This window comes from Eufriesea mexicana, unplaced genomic scaffold (assembly GCF_001483705.2).
Source record: "Eufriesea mexicana isolate 0111107269 unplaced genomic scaffold, ASM148370v2 scaffold472, whole genome shotgun sequence".
NCBI classification, from domain to species: Eukaryota; Metazoa; Arthropoda; class Insecta; order Hymenoptera; family Apidae; genus Eufriesea; species Eufriesea mexicana.
Window position 1 is genome coordinate 352954 of NW_016908628.1, and position 14377 is coordinate 367330.

Here is a 14377-nt window from a genome sequence, read left to right on the forward strand (position 1 = left end):
ATTTCAATTTTTAAATGTAAATTACAGAATTCGATTTTATATTATTTATTTATTTGTATTATTTTTATAGGTATTATTTGTATTGTATATTATTTATATATATCTATATTTCTCAAAATTAAATTTATATATTTAACTAACTATTGTATGATATTTATAAATTATATCGTACGACAATAATACGAATATTATATATTATTTTTATTATATTAATATATTTAATTAGTTATTATGTGTCTTAATAAATTATATTAAATGAGAATAATACCGATACCATACAAATAAATAGAAAAAGAAATGATTAAAGTCAATTTAATTACAAACCAATTTAAAAATTTACAATTCAACAAGATGACTACGTACTCATAAACCCATACATCCATTCATAAGAAATAACAAATTCCATAAAAATATTTTATGAAAACATAAATATTCTCAACTCGTTGTCTAATGAAATTAAAAATAATCATCTCAAAGTTCTAAGTAATCCATGTGGTAATGGTTACATAGATTTTTAAATATATATGTATTGGAATGAGTGGAACAAGTATACATAGGATGGAAATATATAATGAATTCAGGTTATGATAAATGAGTATGCGTGTAATAATTGAGGTGTTGTGTGAATTGTGTATGTTAATGTAACGTATGAAAGAAGAAAGAAGAAAAGGGAGAGTGATTTGACATACGTTAGTTGCAATTGTGTATTAATAGTGATGTGTGATGACTCCCATGTAACAATATTCCCATAAAAATGGAAGAAATAATTATTTAATTCCACTCTTTTATTTTAACAAAAAAAGAAAAAGAGCATATTTCTCAATTTTCATATCCAAAATCTGTGGTAATGGTTACCTAGATTTTTAAATATATGTGTTGATATAATAAAATAGCGATGTATGTGAGAAAGGGACGAGTAGAGCAAGTATGCATAGGATGGCAATATCTAATGAATTCAGGTTTTAATACTGAGAAGACGTGTGAGCATGTGATCTTGTTAAATTCATTATATTTCAACCAAATATTTGTCTTTGATAATCTTTGTAATTAAATAAATAATTGTTCTTATTATTATTAAATTTCATCCACCACTAACAATCCTAACGCACAATTTCTCGCATGACTTACCTCGAAGGTCAGATCGATAGAAGAAGGGCAAGGTCTGCGATATTTATCGCGGAATCGTATAAAGATCAGAAGAATCTGTGCAGTCATGAAAGAAAGAAACGTATTCTCCCAATTAGTCAGCAGTGCTGGAACTTTGTTTCAATAAGAACTCGAGCACCACCCTCGAGACTAATAAACCTGAAAAGTTACTGAACATTCTCCACCCCCGCGGAGTTTTCCTTGCCAACGTACGCCCGTTTCATAAAATCTGTGGCGAAAAAACGGCACCGTGTGCTACAATATCGCACACCGTGCGAAGTGCAAACGAGATAAACTTCTTCGTTGCAAAATGAGCTACATTGGAACACCCAGGAATCTTCTCTTTCTCCATCTTCTTCCATGGAACCTAACCCTGCAGTTCGGGTTATGTGCTTCTCAAAATCGATCTTAATCCGTGTCATCAACGAGACCTTGGAACTTTTCATTCTGCCGTTTCTTACGGCAATAAACTTTGGTGCCAAGGTATCCAAACACGTTGGGTAAGTTGCGACGTCAGAGCCACCTGCGCTGACCCTAGATTCGCCATCAGCGAGCAACGGAGAGACAAAATTATTGGGAGTCCTTGGCTGACCAGTTCACGCGAATGCATCCTCTAACCTGATCTCAGCTGATGATACTTTCTCTGAGATAGGGCGAGAATTTTCTCCGGAGGTAGCTTGAGATTGGTTGATGAGATTGGTAGGTTTTAGCAGGTTTTAGGTGGATTTTCCCCGATTCTTTCATATTTTTCTCATTCTTTCGTGTCATTCTTTTATCGTGGTATTATGAGTTGATAGTGTGAGTAAACTTTAGTGGGAGTTACATTTTTGTTCGCATCTGACGATGAGTTGGATGTGGTGATTCGTTTCTTGGTACATTTCTTGTATGGGTTCAATGTTGTTTGAAAGAAACGATTTTAGAGATTTTTAAATTCGCAAAATTTAGGTTTGGAGTTTTGAAAAATTTCGAAATTTGGCAAAATGGCGGTTCTGTTTTGATATTCTGATTTGGATATCTCTGAGAATGAGTTGGATATGGTAATTTCTTGATATATTCTGTGTATGGATTCAGTGTTGTTTGAAAGAAACGATTTTACCGATTTCTGAATTTTTGAAATTTAGGTTTGGAATTTTGGAAGATTTTGAAATTTTTTGACATATTAGTTTTGTTTTGGTATTCTGGTTTGGATATCTCTGATAATAGGTTGGATATGGTGATTCATTTATTGGGATATTCCTTGTATGGGTTCAGTGTTGCTTGAAAGAAACGATTTTACAGGTTTTTAAATCCTGAAAATTTAGATTTGGAGTTTTGAAGAATTTCGAAATTTGGCGAAATGTCGGTTTCGTTTTGGTATTCTGGTTTGGATATCTCTGACAATAAGTTGGATTTGGTGGTTTCTTGATATATTCCTTGTATGGGTTCAGTGTTGTTTGGAAGAAACGATTTTACAGATTTTTGAATTCTTAAAATTTAGATTTGGAGTTTTGAAGGATATCGAAATTTGGCAAAATGTCGGTTCTGTTTTGATATTCTAGTTTGTATATCTCTGAGAATGAGTTGGATATGGTAATTTCTTGATATATTCTGTGTATGGATTCAGTGTTGTTTGAAAGAAACGATTTTACCGATTTCTGAATTTTTGAAATTTCGATTTAGAATTTTAAAATTTCGAAATTTGTCGAAATGTCGGTTTTGTTTTGATATTCTGATTTGGACATCTTTGGCAATGAGTTGGATATAGTGATTCATTTGGAAATATATTCTTTGGATTTTAAAGATTTTCAAATTCTTTTTTCTTTAATTATAATTCATTTCATGTCCACCTTGTTTAAGGTTTTTACACTTTTCGTCCCATTTGTTGTTATAGATAGATGTTTATTATAGTGTGATCATTTCTCGTTTTACATATATTTTACCATCATTCAAGACTGTAAAAAAGAACAATTTTAAAATTTTTGAAATATTATACTGTATTAAATAAATATAAAGTATATATTAAATATATTATTATTATTGTTATTATTAAATTACAATAATACTGTAATACTCCAATAAATTCTATTTATACTCTAATCCCATAATAAATTAATTCGCGTGATATTACTATAGCAATCCAATAATTTCAACAATTGATCACGTATTATTCACCGTTTCATTAAAACAATAGAATGACTCTTTTCCATTTTCTCTTTAAATAGGTATACCCAACGCAAATTAGACTATCAACGGTAACTTCTCTCGCTCTCTTCTCCTTATTTATTCTTTCCCACGAATTAGTGCATTTAATAGCAATCAGTAGGCAGCTTCAGGAAACAGTCTGAGGTGTACATGCCTTGAGATTATATCGGGAACAAATCGAGTATCGCGCTTGTGTGTATACGAAATCTTGACTCGCGAACAATAGTTCATTCTTGTGTAACAGTACTATCTCGAATGTGTAATTGCCATTGCTTCGCATAAACACGGTTCTCGCGAGAATATGCCATATATATATATATATGTACATGTTATCTATAATACATCGCTGCCTAACATTTCTGGCAAATATCTGCGTCCTGGGGAAATATCAATAAACAGTGTACACGTCTGTAAATGATGCTCGTAATTAATCATGTTATTAACAAGACTCTGGTAATATTCGCATAGATGGAAATGTCACGAACTGGAAAACCTTGAGACGCTGTAATGCGTTTATAGAGTATGAGGTTACTGGGATTTTGACGAAAATTCTGTTTCTAGACACAAATAATTAAGGTTATTATCTATAATAAACATTATTATATAAATTAATATATCATTATTATATGATGTATGATAATTATAATACGTTAAAAAACATTATAATAATTGTATTATACTAAATTGGATGTCAACAAATATTTATTTTGTTATATAATTAATATATAGAGTTTATTATTATTATCATTATCATTATTATATGATGTATGATAATTATAGTACGTTAAAAAAATTGTAATAATTATATTATACAAAATTGGATGTCAACAAATATTTATTTAGTTATGTATTGTTTTATGTTGGTTTTCTAAATTTAAGGTTCTCGTATCTTGATGAATATTTTTTAATTTTTGAAAACATATTATTGTATTGTATTAAATTTAATATTAAACTAGATTTTCTTACCATTTATTTAATTATTCTATTTATCATATTTCCTAATTTTAGGATTATTCATGTTTGTATTCACTGTCAGTTTTTGAAATTATACTGTCATGTTACATTAACTTAATTATGTATTAAAATTTATTTTCTTATTATTTATATATATTACTATTTATATTCATATTTGTTATCTAATTATTTAATTCTTATATCTTCGAATACACTCTCTGTCAATTTAAAAAATTCGTGTTATTCGAAATTAAATTAAATTTAATTTAAAAATTTATTAAATTAGAGATTATTTTATGTAGTATGTGTTGAATTAAACAATAATCATGTTACTCGGATGTATTGCAAATTATGATGATTCATAGTTGAAGAGGATGAAATATGTTTATGCAAATACTCCATTCCCTTCCAGGTTTCCTATAGCTCATGAAAAGATATTACTTGTAGTCTTTGGGTTTCGCGGAATAAGGATAATCTATTCGACATAAACCCTATAAACCCTCAGTTTTATGTGCGTCAACTATATGTAATATGCACGTAAAATATGTACATAAAATTTTCCCATTTTATTCATTATTACTGCTGTCAGACGTTCCTGTGATCGATATATGCATAATTGGATCAATCGATGGCAGATGTCGCCACTGTTTGTCGTGATTTCCTTACGCCATCTTTATTTTCAAATTTTCGTTAATTTTCAGTAATACGTGTCTCTTTAGTACTTTGTGTGATGGTATCTCACCTTGCACCATAATAATCTAACATAAATTAGTGTTATATATCTATTAAACAATTTATATTCCAATATTTATATTATTTTAGTCAAATCTTTTAAATAATTAATAAATTCTGCTTTACAACCATTATCATGTTGGGTTGTTGAAATTATAACCTGAAGAACTATTTTACACGTATTTATACACAGAAGTTTCATCGTATTTTCTTCTTTATACTATAATGTTTTGTTGTCTTATCTTGGTAGCAACAGTGATTTGCATACGCATAAACACGAGCTTCTGAAATTATACAATGCCTGATTATAATCTTAAGAAGATTTTGAATATTTATTAACGTTGGTTACATTAAAATATTTGTATGTTTCTGGTGATAATAAATTACAAAATTTAAACTTGCTAAATGCAAATTTGTACATATACGTGTAATACATATATAATATATATAATAAATTGGAATTAAGTTATGCCTTAAGGTGCAATTCTAGAATTTTGGAATCCAAAGTGGAAATTTAGGATTTCAAAATCCAAATTAAACGTTTGAATTTTGAGACCTAAATTGGACACCTGGAATTTTGGAATTGAAATACAATTTTTGAAATTGAATCTTGGAATTGAAATTGAAAATTTGGAATTTTGGAATCCAAATTGGATACTCGGAATTTTCGAACTGAAATTGAAAATTTGGAATTTCGTAATATAAATTCGATATTTGGTACTTTGAAATCCAAATTGAACGTTTGAATTTTGAAACCCAAATTAGACATTAGGAAATTTTGAAACTGAAATTAGAAATTTGGAATTTTAGAATCCAAATTGGATACTTGAAATTTTCGAATTAAAATTGAAAATTTGGAATTTTATAATATAAATTCGACATTTGGTACTTTGAAATCCAACTTGAACGTTTGAATTTTGAAACCCAAATGGACACTTGGAATTTTGAAACTGAAATTAGAAATTTGGAATTTTAGAATCCAAATTAGATATTTGAAATTTTTAAACTGAGATTGAAAATTTGGAATTTTATAATATAAATTCGATATTTGATACTTTGAAATCCAAATTGAACAATTGGAATTTTGGAACTGAAATTGGAAATTTAGAATTGTGATATCCAAATTGATCATTTGAAGTTTTGGAATCCAAACTGGACACTTGAAATTTTAGAACTTAAGTTAGAAATTTGGGATTTTAGAATTCAAATTAGGCGCTTGAAATTTTGCAACTAAAATTGATCGTTCAGAATTTTAAAATTCAAATTAAATATATAGGATTTTTAAATTCAAACCGAACATTTGGAATTTCTAAATTCAAACTGAACATTTGCAGTTTTAGAATCTAAACTGAACATTTGAAATTTTAGAATCCAAATTGTACATTTGCTGTTTTGAAATTTGAAGTCCAAACTCCGTTATTATTTATCAAAAGGAATTCCTATTGTTCCAGCATAATTACTCGTAAAAGAAAAGAGAAAAGAAAATGTAATTTTTCGTGTTAAAAACGAGGGGAGAATTATTTGAAAGATAAACCGATGTTCGATTTGAAAGTACAGCAGGTTTATTGAACCGCTTGCTAAGGTTGTCGACGTGTCTGTACGTAGATTGATTGAAAGATGAGTGCTCGAGCGATCAAAGCACGCGTGCATACAGTACGTGCAAGACAAAAGAAGCCAGGAACTTCATAGGGCCCTATGGAGAATCACAAATTAAAACCAGCCGCGTTTCCTTTAATAAAATCTCTCAATTTTTGCTTCCTCGTAATGATCGCCTAGGTTTATTGATTATGTAGCTATGCACACACTTGTGCAGTAAATACTGTGCAAAAAAGTTTTTCTCGTAATTATCATCATTTTTTAATCAAAGTATCATCCTGTAAATTGTTTATTTTATGAACCTTATAGAATTCATTGATTTTTAAAATGAAAATTAATATAAAGATATTAAAATATTATATTTGCCAATAATAATTAACGTCAAATTTTTACAGAGAATAATATTGTTTCTGTTAAACACAGCAGTATTTCTAATTTGGAATGCTTTTAGTCGGAATTATTTATTATAAATGAAAATTGTTAATATATTGTGTAATAAAACTGTTATTCTTTCAAACGAAATAATTATTATTTTATACTAAAATTACCAAAGTTATTTTTTTGCTAATTCAATATAAAATTTTCGATACTGATGTGAAAAGAATGACTACTAGTTTAGTATACAATCATTATTGTTTTTCTTTTTGTTTTAAATTTTGATAAAATTTTTCCTAAATTTTTAACATCGTCATTTAGGTATTATTATTTATGTGTTATTAATTATGAACGTAATCAAAAGACGATGATTATTAGTTTAGTGTACAATCATTATGGTTCCTCTCTTTGTTTTAATTTTTCCTATAATTTTTCCAAAATTTTTAAAAACGCTATTTAGGTATTATTATTTCTGTTTTATTAATTATCAACGCAATCAAAAAACGAAGATTACTAGTGTAGTATACAATCATTATGGTTCTTCTCTTTGTTTTAATTTTTTCTATAATTTTTCCAAAATTTTTAAAAACACTATTTAGGTATTATTAGAATTGTATTAATCATTAATAGTTCCATCGTAACAAATATGTGAAAAGGAATAAACAAGATACAAAAAATTCTTATAAAATATTTATAACATAATATTTAGAATCGTTATAAAATATTGCATTTGTTACTACTTGGAGAGTTCGAAATTTTCAACTGCAACATTGGAAATAATTAACATATATTAAAAGTGGAATATAAAAATGTAATATATAAAATACAGTTTACTCGAATAAGAAATAATTTAACCTCAAAATGTATTACATAAACAATATAAAATTTCACCAACATAAATTAATACAAGTTTCGAATTAATTCGTAATTTCGTTTTAAAATTTGTAATTTCGCTGAGAAAAGCCGAGAAAAATTTCATTAAACCTCAATACCCCTCGTTAATTATATATTTTTCTTAGAAAACTCTAGAAAATATACGTATACAACACTCGATAGAGCTTTTAGCGAAACGAAAATAACGAAATGAACCTAAATGAAATTAAATTAAACCGAACAACTCTGATAGCAGTACTTCCGCAACCCTCTGAAGTATTATTCCTAAGTGAGACGCTATATTCAAAAGCTTTCAAACTGAAACGTCATAAAACACGAGTAAAATCTGTGAACTTAATTCTGCAAGGAATGGCGGCCGGTGTATGACCTTTCGTGATGCATGAAACCGGTCAGCCCTATGAAAATCACGTCCCTGACCACCTAAATGGCCGGACCTGAAATTGCATTCCTAGCCTCCTTTTTTCCTCCCTCTTCCGCCCCTTCTTCCGTTCGCTGAAATTACCGGCAGTCGCGTAAAAGCTGTGGACAGTGGTTGCATAGCGTTCAAGGTCGTCCTTAGCGTTTCCGGTCGACCGCTTACCAAAGTGTGAGCAAACAAGGAGAATTTCGATGGAAATGTCTAGCCGTGGTTTCTTCGGCTACCCTTTTTACTTCCACGGCCACTACAAAGGACGATCAATTTCACCGTCGTGGAAAGCACCGCAAACGACCACTTTGAAAAAGATTGCATTAAAACTTAGAACGATTTGTAAGTTAAAGCCGAACTCCGCCGCCATTCTTCCATTAGAGCCGCGTGTTTTAAGTTTCTGCCGCTAGAGGATGTTCATGTACAATTCCGAGGCTAATCATGGACATATAAGGAGTGTGCATAATAGTGTAATATATGAGTTCCAGAAAGATGTTAGGTTAGGTTTCTCGTAATTAGTAACATTTTTTAATAAGAATATGATCCTGTAAATTGTTTATTTGATGGGCTCTATAGTATTTCACAAAAATTAATATATGGAATATGAAAAATATTGAAATATTATATTTGCACTTCGAAAGAGATTGCATTATAACTTTGAACAATTGGTAAGCTAAAGCTGAACTCCGCGGCCATTCTTCCATTAGAGCCGCGTGTTTTAAGTTTCTGCCGCTAGAGGATGTTCATGTACAATTCCGAGGCTAATTGGATTTGCGCGTGATACCGAAAGGATTACCGTGGACATATAAGGAGTATGCATAATAGTGTAATATGTTGATTCCAGAAAGTTGATGTGGAAGTCTCTGTGGAAATGAAGTCAATTTTTATAAATTTTAATAAAATATGAAATTTTTTGTTTTATATTTCAGACATGATGAATAATTAGGTTCTATTTATTAACCATAGAGTACATAAACTACGTGTAATATTTATTTATTATTTACTATTTATTTACTCGTATTATTCACTTCTATTATTTACTATTTATTTACGTACAATATTTATTTTTATTATTTTTAAGTTAGGTATATTTTGGAAACCTGAAAGATACGTACATATATTTTATTAAATTTGAGAAAAATAGCGTTTATATCATAGGAAAAAAAAATAATTTGTATATATTATAGTATATAGATTGTTACAAAATTAAAGACGGTTTAAAAATTTTCTTATGTTATTAGAAATCTTTCTATTTTGTAAGTACAATTTTGTTTTTCTACAGAATACAATTTTGTGGGTGAATTTAATAATTCATTTTTAAATGCAGACAACTTAAAAACCGATCAAACCACCCTCACACAATAAATTTTATATACATAATAACTAATTTCAAAAGAAAAAGAAATCAATAAATGTTTAAATTAACTTTTATCACAAACAATATAATTCCAAAACTAGTATGAAATTAAAAATCAATATCTTCCCGAATTTCAAACTAATATCACTAATATCAGCATAATCACTAACACCAAATTTCAATTTAAAAAAAGAACAATAAATTTCCAAACTACTTTGCATACTTAACAATCCATTTCCATTCCAAATTTAAAACAAAATACTATCTTTTCACAAACATCAAACTACCCTCAAGATCTCCTCAAAATAACCCAAAAAATATCAACAAAACCCCTTATCTCATTCTGAAAACACACGCAGTGAGTCACTCACTGCTGGAAATCTATCAAACCATCTCATACCAACCAAAAAAAAAAAAAAGTGAGACGAAAGAGAATAGACGTGTCTCAAAAAATACCTACGTCTCGTGGTCTGATGTTTAATCCAGAAGGAACGACGGGACAAAAATTAACATTGTCCCTTGGAGGGTCGTTAAATTCACCGGCGTATTCTGTCGACGACAGTCCGTAGCTATCTGCGCTAAGGCCCTCGTCGTTTTAAGGACTAACGAGTGGCTGCGCTTTCTGAAAGTTTCTCCTGACACCGCCCGTCTCTACCAGCGAATCCTTTGCACCGTGATCACGCACGTGTACAGGGTGATTCGCGGATCGGTATCAAGCGATATTTTTCTTTCGGTTGAAGATAGAAATATTGCTAGAGGAAGATGATTGGTTTCTAAAAAGCTAGTAGAAACACATAGTCGAAAAATGAATATTTAACGAGATATTTCGGGAAATTTTCTTTATCGGAGTAGGTGGTAGCATGACCCAGAGCTATAGATCAAGAACCTGTTGTTCCGTCGTGGAACAAGGAAAACCCGTTACGATCTTCCAACAGCCAGGTCTTAGGGTCGAACAATTCGGCATCGGAATTTCCCGCTCCATGCCTTCAGCATGTTTGACTGCTTTACCTTTTTTCTTTGACTTCTCGTGTCGCGGAACACGAGAATCCTGGAAATCCCTAATTTAACGAAATTAGGCGACGGCTCTTAAGACTTGGCTGACAATAGGCCTGAGGGCTCCACGTGGTCCGCACACGTTGGAAGCCTCAGGCCCTCGCTAGGGGTAACAAACGACCGATGGGGTCACCAGCGCGCGGGTGGACCCCAGGTACCCCACCTTGGAGGAGAGGGTTTCCTCCACTGTCGTTGTTTTTTGGGGGAACCTTCCCTTACTCCAAGGTCACGGATTCGCGAACCAAGAGAACGCCCTTGGTCAAAAACAGCCAATCATATTTGGCGAGCTCCCGATTTTTCCTAAGGCCGATCTTAGGAAGACCGAGGAGCTCACTTCCGCACGAGCTCTGAGAGACACCGGTTCTCTCTAAAACAGTTCGGTTCGAGACCTCAGAGACACGGTTCTCTTCAAAAGCTCCGTCTAACCGATTCAAATCAACAACACGCCACGTTCTTTTCGAAACGTCGAACGTCGTAGACACGACTCTTTTCCGCTCGTGCAACTTAAACAGTTGCCCAATATTAATTTGGCGGACAACACGTATCGTAGTCGCGAGACGGCCTTACAACCCGTCGGAAATAAAAGAATTTCGATCGCAACGCGACGCGACACCTGTTGTAAATCTGCTGGCTGAACAGCCCCGGACAAAGTGTTCAAAGTATCCCGTTAAAGGGTTTTCTACTATCTGTGGTCAAAAATATCGATCTTTTCTCTTTTCTCTTCTTAAAGTACGCGTTTTCAGGAATACTCTCTGTAAATTTTAAATTCCAACTATTACGAATAACGGAGTTATAGTTATTTCAATTGTTATGTTACATTAAACGCATATTTATCGAAACTGTATTTTTCAAATAAATAACCGCGATTTTTCAAAAAGTGTTATGCAGATCAGCGCAAAATTTGGCACAAATGTTCAGTATATTCGTGCCTATGGCCCCTATTAGAATTATCAAAAAATTCTTATTCTTTCTATCCTTTTCATACTCGTATATTTAAAAAGAAAGCGAATATGTCGATAAGGTAGATTCCGAGTGCCGCCATTTTTTATTTACCGATATTTTTGGTTTTTTTTAGTACCAGTCGTAGCTATACTAATACTTAACAGAAATTCTATTAAATTTTTGTATCTCAGATAATAGGAAGAGCTTGAATTACGGACACCGTCAATAATGGATTTTTAAGAGGCTCTTCAGACGACGGTTCGTAACACCGTCAATTTTCAATCTTTCTTAACAAAAAATGCAACGCTTGTAGTCCAAGCCTATACAATGAAACCTTATTAATTTCAAAACGCGAAGTCTTAATGATACGTTGCAATAATTTTTCAAAGATATTCGAAAAATCATGTAAAATAGTAGAAAATCCACTTAAGTATACATTTTTCGACTATGTATGTCTAATACTTTTTCACGTAGAATGAAGAGAGGAATCGATATGTGTAAAGAAAAATATAGGTATATGTTTAAAAAAATATTATTCGGCTTTATATCATCACTACGCCTTCGTCTACGTGAAAACTATTTATACGAGCTTGGTGGCCTTTCGAAACCATTAATTTCATCCTATTAACATTTTTCTCTATCTCTAACCAAAATAGAATTATCGATACCTTTGTGGGAGTCACCCTGTATACGCACGCGAAGAATTTTCGATGGAAATTGGTTCGTGCGGTTAAAGAAATCGCGGCGATCGCTGGACTGTCCACTGGATCGAAGCAAACGATCGAGGGTAATTTAATTGACGTTAAAACGTATTCGGGTAATTTATGCAGCCGCGATATCATGCTGGCTACATAACGTCGGGACAATAATGCTTTGTCTCATTATGTCCGGCGAAATGTCGACTTAAATCATTAGGAACATCGTATGGGTATATTGGTATATTAATTAGCTAATATCGAGGCCGATTGTTATTATGTTAATGGGAAGGTATTACGTAATTATCAAATCTCGCTACGATGGATTACTTAGGAGCGAATCGAATGACGTGATTAAATTGCGAAAGCTGGAGTGATGATTCGAGACTATTGTGTAGGCTTGGAGTATGAGGTTTCTATGGGGAAGCTTTAATAGTGTGACTTCACGATGGAATATATTACAGGCATAATTTCTGAATCTGTGTATTTTATAATCGAATTTGTAAAATATTTTTAATTTTTTGAATTTGTTTAAATTATTTTTAATTTGTAGAATATGAATAGATTAATTTGTAGAAATAATTTGTAGAATTAATTTGTACAATAGAATATATTATAATTTTTGCATTCGTATTTATATATTTTGTATTTACATTTTATATTCGTATTTGCAATTTAATTAAATTAAATCAAAAAGGAGAGAAAAGAATATGATAATAAAACACAGCAAATACATTTAATAATCCAACTCACACATTCACATGGTCAGATTTAAAAACATGTCAAAAATAGAAAGAAAAATGCTATGGGGGAGTTTTAATAGTGTGGCTTCTCGATGAAATATAATACATTACAGACAATTTCTGTAGCTGTGTATTTTATAATCAAATTTGTGGAATATTTTAAATTTTTGTATTCATATTTATGTATTTTGAATTTACATTTTATATTCGTATTTGCAATTTAATTAAATTAAATCAAAAAGGAGAGAAAAGAATATAATAATAAAACACACCAAATACATTCAATAATCCAACTCACACATTCACATGGTCAGATTTGAAAACATGTCAAAAATAGAAAGAAAAATGCTATGAGATTTCTATGGGGGAGCTTTAATAATGTAGCTTTTCGATGAAATATAATACATTACAGACATAATTTCTGTACCTCTGTATTTTATAATCAAATTTGTAGAATATTTTAAATTTTTGTATTCATATTTATGTATTTTGTATTTACATTTTATACTCATCTTTGCAATTTAATTAAATTAAATCAAAAAGGAGAGAAAAGAATATAATAAAAAGACACAGTAAATACATTCAATAATCCAACTCACACATTCACATGGTCAGATTTAAAAACATGTCAAAAATAGAAAGAAAAATACTATGAGGTTTCTATGGGGGATCTTTAATAGTGTGGTTTCTCGATGAAATATATTACAGGCATAATTTCTGTGTCTGTGTATTTTACAATCAAATTTGTAGAACATTTTAAATTTTTGCATTGATATTTATATATTTTGAATTTACATTTTATATTCGTATTTGCAATTTAACCTCTTAGGCACAATGCACCACTATAGTGGCTTCCGTGGATGTAATTTTTCCGAATAACACGCCACTGTAGTGGCTTATTCCAAAGCTCAATTGTCCACCGTTTCAATTAAATGTTCGTTTTCATTTGTCTTGTGTCACACCTTTTTCGCCTTCACAACGTTTCATAACAGTGTTAACAATATACAAACAGAATACAGTCTTTGTTTCTATTATACCAGAGATAGCTATGGAGTGCTATATCATTTATGCGTAATTCGCGTTGAACTCTGTTATGGAGAAAATTCAGCCAAGTCTAAGAGGTTAATTAAATTAAATCCAAAAAAGAAAGAATATAATTAAAAAACACAACAAATACATTCAATAATGCAACTCTCTCGTGGTCAGATTTGAGAACATGTGAAAAATAGAAAGAAAGAGGCTATTCTTCTGCACATCCATCCAAAGATAACCTAATTTCTGCCCCTTGAGCCCCCATTCCTGC

The 14377-nt window shown here is 31.0% G+C and overlaps 1 long non-coding RNA gene across 2 annotated transcripts in view; it reads left to right on the plus strand.

The window, feature by feature from the left end:
* LOC108545516 (uncharacterized) overlaps window positions 1–14377 on the plus strand; it is a 232606-nt gene that overhangs the window by 193446 nt on the left and 24783 nt on the right. The gene's annotated exons all lie outside the window — the stretch shown is intronic.